Raw genomic sequence first — 7,194 nt, 5'->3', positions numbered from 1 at the left:
TTAGCTCAGTAATAAATAAATTCAATAAAATCATTTATGTTAAGTTTCTTTTTTTTAATCGTTTTATTAGGGGCTCATATGATTCTTATCACAATCCATACATATTATGTTAATTTTCACTTAGAAAAAAAATGCAATCTAGTTTACCTCTTGCATGAAAACAAAGAAATGCATATACCCACCGCCCAAAAAAAAAGGGATGCTTGACTGAAATGAAGGGTCCGAGGTGACCCCGTGGTTAACGCCCTCCACTGTGGGACAGGTGAATACAGAGCTGCTTCAGCAGAGACTGGAAAGCCATGGGGCAGTTCTCATGAGTCCTATAGGGTCACTGTGAGTCAGAAACAACTTGATGGCAGTGTGTTGGTTTGGGGGTTGTTTTTTGCTAAAGTGAGTACTTCACAAATGTTTCAGGATCTGATCATAAATGATAAAGGAAAGGTGAAAGGAACTCTTTCAAAATAGCCTTGTAAATATCTCAAACTCCTCAGGGTTTTAGCCAGTTAAGAAATTACCTCAATAAAAACAGAGACTATTTTGTTTTGCACTAACCTTGAGATTAATGCTGCAGATTTTGCCTGCAGCCACATCAAAACGAACACCCATGGTGCTTGCTGTGAAATAACTGCTGTTTACCCCCCACCCAGAGATAGCCATCTCCACCCGGAGTGGTAGCTTTAAAGGACAGAAGTCTAAATACTTGATTAGCCAGAAAATAAATATCATAGTTGCTGGACTTACTGACCAAAGTGAATTAAAGTTCCCTAAAGGAAATCAAACAATGAATTAATGTACTGTTCTTAAAAGTGTGAATACTTGCAGATTATATATAACACTTGTATCATCTCCTAAAGATGCTGTACTCTAAACTCCACCTTTTGATCTCCAAAAGAATTTGAATAATCTTGATGCAGCTAAAAATCTTGTTCATAATTCTGATTGGAAACCTTGAAATTCTTCACATTTCTTTCACATCAAGATATTTAGATTGCCAAACCTTTAATCCAACTCAATAGAGATATTTGGAAAATCTCGGTTCTCTGCCCAGATTGAACATTGTTTAATTAATACCATGGGTTGAGGAATTTTCTGGCATCAGTCACTAATTGAATAAACTTAAAGATGCTAAAATGAACTTTAAAAGCCAAAAGAAAGAGAGAAAAAGAGCCGTTCAATTTAATTAACTTCCGGTGAGACTTAAAAGAGCCTAAACCACAAAAAAGTCAGTTTTCAAAGGGCTGTTATTTTTTATTTTAGCCAGACAAGATGACTCCACTGCCATTTATTAATATTAATTTTCAAAATGTCTTACTTTCCATTAAAATAACTGCTTGTAAACAATGCAATTCTCAGAAGAACTAAAGCAATATTGCCATCTTTAAGTTGTTTTAAAGCAACTCACCCAAATTGGAATATGGACATATCTCACCATTGGCTATTTTTTAAATGTAGGGGAAATTTGTATCACTTTCATGATAGTACAAAAAGATTCCATGATTTTTATCTTACTAGAGGATCTTTTCCAATTCTCAGAGTAGGTAATTAGCTTTACAAACCATTGCCTCTACCTGCCTTAACTCAACAACTCCTGCACAGTGTACTGCTATAATATTATACAAAAATAAACCGATGAAAAACTTTTTAAAAAATAAATTACATCTATATATTGGCATTTTGGAAAAATCAACAAACTGTTATCAGGTTAGCTTAATGTTTCTTTCATGATCAGCGCATTCTTTGCTGATCAGAAATGGTGGGGGAGAACTACATTTAAAAACAGGAAAGAGTGCCAGAAGAAGGGGGCCCCCTCAGGTCAAAAGGCACTCCAAGTAGGGTTGACCATGATGTTGGAGCCGGAGGAAAGCCTTTGGACCTTCGTTTTCTCATGGTGCATGACTTAAAATGAGAAGACAGAGCTGCAAGAATCTATTAGTAGTCAGAACTTGGGATGTACAGAGTATGAATCCAGGAAAACTGTAAGTCATCAAAAATGGAATGCATAAAGATCAATATGCTAGACATTAGTGGGCTGAAATTAGCCATTTTGAATCAGAAAATCATATGGTTTTCTATGATCAGAATGACAGATTCAAGAAAAGTGGCATTGCATTCAACTTCAAAATAGGCATTTCAAGATCTATCTTGAACTACAATGCTGGCTGTGATAGGATACTATCTATTCACATACTAGGAAACCCAACAACACCACTATTATTCAAATCTTTGCATGAACATTAAAGCTAATTATGCACAAACTGAAAATTTTACCAATATCTTCAATCTGAAGCTGATCGAAAATACAAGTAAGATGCATTGATAATTAGTGGTGATTGAAATACAAAAGTTGAAAACAAAGAATAAGGAACAGTAGTTGGAATTTATGGCCTTGGTTAGAGAAATGAAGCTAGAGATTAATGATAGAATTTTACAAGCCCAATGACTTCTTCATTTCAAATATCATTTTTCAACAACAAAAGGGGAAGTGTTCATATGAACTTCTCCCAATAGGACACACAGAAATCAAGTTGACTACATTTGTGGGAAGAGGCAAGAGAGAAGCTCACTGTCAGTAGGTAAAACAGGGCCAGGGGCTGACAGGAAGCAGATCATTGATTACTTATATGCAAGTTCATGCTGAAACGAAAGAAAATTAAAACAAGTTCATAAGAGCCAAAATATGACCGTGCATGTATTCCACCTGAATTTTGAGACCATCTCAAGAGCAGATGTGATGCATTAAACACTAATGAGAGAACACCTGATGAGCTGTGGGATGACGTCAGGAACACCATGCCTGAAGAAAGCCAAAGGTCATTAAAAAGACAAGAAAGGAAGATAAGATCAAAGTGAATGTCAAACAAGTCTCTGAAACGTGCTCTTAATCTTAGAGTAGCTAAGGCAAATGGGAGAAATGATGATATCAAAGAACTGAACAGAAATTCTCAAAGGGCAGCTCAAGAAGACAAAGTCAAATATATAATGACCGAGGATTAGAAAACCAAAAAGGAAACACACACTCAGCGTATCTTAAACTAAAAGAGCTAAAGAAAATTTCTGAGCCGTGAGTAGCAATATTGAAAGATTCTCTGGACAAAACACTGAATGATACAGGAAGCATCAAAATAAGATGGAAAGAATACACTGAAACGGTGTACCAAAATGATCAACATTCAACTGTTGAAACAGGTGGAATATGATTCAGTAAGAATGTTACTGAAAGAAGTTTAAGCTGCACTGAAAACATTATAGAGAACAAAGCTCTAGGACATTATAAAGCAGATTTGAGCAGCTATAGTTAGACTGGAAAGTAAAATCTTGCCAGTAAATTGTCCTTTTGACCAATTCTGAAAGTCTTCAAATATTCTCTGTTTTCTTTTCAGTGAGGCATTTCTTTGTTTCATTTGGTCATTGTTGCTGATGTTTTCATGGTGGTGGGCTTGCCTTTTTTGTCTGTGTTTTGTATGAGAAAGTCAGGGCGGTTGGATTTATGTAGACAGTAACTGGATTAATAAGTATATGGAAGGAGAAAATGGGAACTCAACAGCAATGGGCACAAGAAGGAAGAAAATGTTCCAAAATAGATTATGATGATGATTGCACAACCCTCCTTAATATGATTAAATTATTGAATTACGTAATATGTTAATTGTAGCTCAATAAAACCATTTTTTAAATGACTTTCTATTGAAATGTTTCCAAAATCTGATGAAGTGTTAGATGCACTCACTCATCTACGCCAGGCCTAAAACTACTTGGCCAACTAATTGGACGAAATCCATATTTCTACTCATTTTAACAAAAGGTGACCCAAGAGAATACACAAATTATAGAATACAATTATTAATATCACATTCTAGTAGAATTTTGCTGAAGATCATCCAACAACAGTTGCAGCAGTACGTTGAACAGGAGCAGACAGAGGTTCATGTCAAACTCAGAAGAGGACATGTTGTTGTTGTTGTCATTATTAGGTGCCAGCAAGTTGGCTCCAACCCGTAGGGACCCTACACACACCAGAATGAAACACTGTATGGTATGGCATCTCCCTCATAATTGTCCAATGCCTGGGCCCAGTGATGCTTTCACGGTGTCAATCCATCTCCTTGAGGGCCTTCCTCTTTTTACAGCCCCTCCACTTTACCAAACATGATGTCCTTCTCCAGGGACTGATCTCTCCTGACAATATGTCCAAAGTATGTAAGATGAAGTCTTGCCATCATTTCCTCTAAGGAGCCCTCTGGCCTTACTTCTTCCAATAAATATTGGTTTGTCTTTTTAGCAGTCCATGATATTTTCAATATCCTTCTCCAGCACCACAATTAAAATGCATCTAATCTTCTACAATCTTCCTTATTCAGTGTCCAGGTCTCACATGCATAATGATGCAATGGAGAATATCATGACTTGGGTCAGGTGCACCTTAGTCCTCAAAGAAACATCCTTTCTTTTCAATGCTCTACAGAGGTTTGACGATTCATCTTTGGATCTCTTGACTGCTACTTCCATGAGCATTTACCCAAGACAAAATCCTTGACAACTTCAACCTTTTCTCTACTTCCCATGGTGTCATCTACTGGCCCAGTTGTGATGATTTGGGTCTTCGTTACATTGAGTTGTAAATCATACTGAAAGTTACAATCCTTGATTTTCATCAGTAAATGCTTCAATTCCTCCACACATTCAGCAAGCAAGTTATATCATCTGAATGCTGCAGGTTGGTAATAAGCCTTCCTCCGATCCTGATACTGCACTCTTCATATGATCCAGCTTCTCTGCTGATTTCTTCACCATGTAGACTGAACAGATATGGTAAGATGAAGCAACCCTGATGCACACCTCTCCTGATTTAAAACCATGTAGTACTCCCTTGTACGGCTTGCACAACCGTCTCTTGGTCCATGTACAAGTTCTGAATGAGCACAATGAGGTGTTCTGGAATTCCCACTCTTCTCAAGGTTATTCACAGTTTATTATGGTCCACACATTGAAATGTCTTTGCAGAGTCAATGAAACACAAGTAAACATCTTTCTGTTATTCTCTGCTTTGAGCCAAGATCCATCTGACATCAGTAATGATATCCCCTTTTCCAAGTCCTCTTCTGCATCTGACCTGAACTGCCGACAGCCCCCTGTTCCTGTACTGCTGCAACCACTGTTGAATGATCTTGAGCAAAATTTCACTTGGGTGTGATAGCATTGATATAGTTCTTTAGTTTGAGCATTCTGTTGGGTCACCTTTCTTTGGAATGGGTGCAAATATGGATCTCTTCCAGTCAGTTGGCCAAGTAGCTGTCTTCTAAATTTCCTGGCATAAACAAGTAAGAGTTTCCAGGGCTTTTCCAGCTGCTGAAACATTTTACTGGGTAGTCCATCAGTTTCTAGAGCATTGTTTTTGACTAATGCATTCAGTGAACTCTGACCTTCCTCCAGCACTATTAGTTCTTGCTCGTATGCTGCCACCTCAAACAGTAAATTGCTGACTAATTCTTTTTGGTCCAGTGACTCTGTGTATTCTTTCCATCTTCTCTTGATGCTTCCTGTATCATTCAATATTTTGCCTAAAGAATCTTCCAAAATTACAAATTTTCAATTCAAGGCTTGAATTTTCTTGTGTTCTTTGTTTCAGATATTAATATAAAAATATGCATATCTGACACTTAAATAAGAGGACATAACAAGGGATAACATTGCTGATGTCAGGTTTTTGCTGAAAGCAGGAAATATTAGAATGCTTACTTGTGTTTTCTTGACTATGGTAAGTCATTTGACTCTGTGGATCATTATAACTTATGGATAGACTTGAGAAGAATGGGAATTACAAAACACTTTATTGTGTTCTTGAGGAACCTATACATGAGTCAAGAGGAAGTTGTGCAAACAGAACAAAAGAATACTGCCTGGTTTAAAATCAGAAAAGGTGTGCATCAGGGTTGTATCTTCTCTTCATACTTTTTCAATCTGTATGCTGAATAAATAATCAGATAGCCTAGATTCTATGAGAAAGAATTTGATATCAGGATTGCAGGAAGGCTTGTTAACACCTGTTCTATGACGATAACAAATCCTTGGTACGATGATCATGAAGCACTTAGGGATATAGATCTAGGATCACCGCCTTCAGCGTGGATTACAACTCAATGAAAAGAAGAGCAAAATCCTCACAACTGGACAAATAGGTTAAGTCATGATAAACAGAGGAGAGACTCAGGTTGTCAAGGATTCCATCTTGCTTGAATCCACAATGCTGCTCATGGCTGCAGCATTCAAATGATCAAGCAATGCATTGTGTTGGTTAAATTTGCTGCGCAAGAGCTCTTGGAAGTTTTGAAAAGCAAGACTGTAACTTTGAACCCTGAGGTGCACCTGATCCAAGCCACAGGATTTTCAGTCACCTCATGTACATGTGAAAGTTGGACATAAGGAAGACTAAAGGAAAAGCAATGCATTTGAATTATGGTGCGGGTGGAAAATATTGAAAGGACCATAGACTGTCAAAAGAACAAACAAATCTGTCTTGGAAAAAGTACAGCCAAAATGCTTCTTCAAGGAGAGGATGGCTTGACTTTGTCTCATATACTTTGGATATATTAAGAGGCAACACCAGTCCCTGGAAAAGGGCATCATGCTTGGCAGAGAGGGAGCGAAAGGAGGATGATCCTTGGCAAGATGGGCTGACTCAGTGTAACATAAGAACAACTGTGAGGACGGTGCCGGCCAGGCTGTGGTTTTGAGTCAGAATCAACTCGATGGCACCTAAAACAACATGCTCTTTGAACTTCATTTAATGCTATCACGCTTTGTGGCTAGGAGGAGTTTCATAAAAGGTAAAATGGTATGTAAGGAATACCGTTGCTTACACTGATAAGATCTTACCTGGCTTAGAAATCTTATTCACACATGAAATGGCCCTGAAACATGAGAGCTAGTCACTGGTTATGTTATATTTAATTCAGTCTTCTTGTGTTTAGCAAAGTTGGTAACAATGTAATGTTCCATACACGCTGTTGCCTCAATGCATTGTAAACTGTGACCTTAATTATCTTGATATATCTAGGATAGCCCTGTTGGCACATTGGTCATACATTGGGCTACTAACCACAAGGTCACCAGTTTGAAATCACTGTTTGCTCCTCTGGATAAAGATGAGGCTTTTTACCCCTATAAAGAGTTGCCATCTCGGACACCCACAGGGGC

This window comes from Echinops telfairi, unplaced genomic scaffold (genome assembly GCF_000313985.2).
Source record: "Echinops telfairi isolate 266 unplaced genomic scaffold, ASM31398v2 ScPeMD7_23;HRSCAF=83, whole genome shotgun sequence".
Taxonomy (NCBI): domain Eukaryota; kingdom Metazoa; phylum Chordata; class Mammalia; order Afrosoricida; family Tenrecidae; genus Echinops; species Echinops telfairi.
Note: the sequence above shows the minus strand (reverse complement) of the source record.